Consider the following 1,680-nt stretch of genomic DNA (forward strand, 5'->3'; position numbering starts at 1 on the left):
TATATATATATATATATATATATATATATATATATATATATATATATATATATATATATATATATATATATATATATATATATATATATATATATATATATATCTTTTACTTCACTTATATAAATAAATAAATTTAAATATATATAAATATAATAATAAAATTAAAAAGGTCGACTCGCTCGAATTAACTCGGCTAACTCTACCGAGTTGGGCGAGTTAACTCGGCCAAATTCGGCTTAGTCGACCGCAAACTCGGCCCAGTCGGCCGAGATAGGCGCTAGGCGGCCTCCTAGGCGGCCAGCCACCTAGACGGACGCCTAGGGAGCAATTCGCCTCGGTCTAGGAGCACCTAGTGCCTAGGCGGGGATTTTTGCAACAGTGATTAAAGATCATGGAACCAATTTGAGAAAAGGTCATAATCGGAGGACCATTTTGGGAATTAATTCCAATAAGACATATGGATTGACTTTGGACTACCTCAAGGTGGGGCAAATAAAGCAAAAAAATATTTTGGTCCACGTCACAAGCTAACATTAGAAAAAAAAAAAAAAAAAAAAGACATTTATGTTTTGAAAAGATGAAGTGCTGTATGCTTATTCTTGTATTTATATACTTCTAAAAAATATATATGTAATGATTCAAAAGTTTGTGGTCAAGTAACATATGTCTTTGATTTTAGATTAGGATGTCAAAGATTCGACGTCCAATTCCTATAGTGTGATTATAAATAAAATATACACATAAGTTAAACCTAAAATTTTTAATTTATATATTAAAATATAATTTTTTTTGAAGAAAAAAATCAATCAATCATTGAGTGAATACAATGAGGGGGAGAATCCACACAAGTACAAAGACCAGTGTTTGAATGGGCTGCCCGTGCTACGGTGTGAGCTTGCACATTCACTGATCTGTTGATATATCTAATGACAAAATTCTGAAAATTAGATAATATGAGTCGACTATCCCTAACAATGTATAAGATAAATCCTTAGGGAGGTCATTGAAGAGTCTACAGACTTGCTGGCAATCTGTCTGTACACAGACTTTCCGCCAATGCAATATAATTATTTTCTTTAAAAAAAATAATTTTTTTATAACTAGTATGCGGGTTAACCCATGGAGCTACCACAACCCCGCAAATTATACTGTGGGCCATGGTCATGGCTGATATTGTAGTTGTGTTAAACGGATACTGCAGTTGTGTTGAACGGATACTGGAGTTGTGTTAAACGGATACTGCAGTTGTGTTGAAAGGGAACTGCAGTTGCGCGGAATAGATGTCATTTATCCATTCAACACTGCAGTATCAGTTCAACACAACTTTAGTATCCGTTTAACATAACTGCAATATCAGTTTAACACAATTGCAGTTCCAGATGAATGAAACGGCCTATGTTCTGCGCAATTACAGTTTCCTTTCAATACAACTGTAATATCAGCCATGGTCCACAGTATAACAACTGACCACAGCCCCGCTTGACTGAGTTAGGACTAGCCAAATCTAACCAATTGGCAGGCTACAAAATCTCACAAAGATTCAATCCGCAATGTAGCCTGCCTAGGCAAGACGATCCGTGATGACACCATTAATTTTTTTTTTCTCAATTTGATAATTTAATTGTATTTTAAAAAAAATATTGGGACTAATCCACTCCCCCCCCCCCCCCCCCCCCCCCC

This window comes from Ipomoea triloba, chromosome 4 (genome assembly GCF_003576645.1).
Source record: "Ipomoea triloba cultivar NCNSP0323 chromosome 4, ASM357664v1".
NCBI classification, from domain to species: Eukaryota; Viridiplantae; Streptophyta; class Magnoliopsida; order Solanales; family Convolvulaceae; genus Ipomoea; species Ipomoea triloba.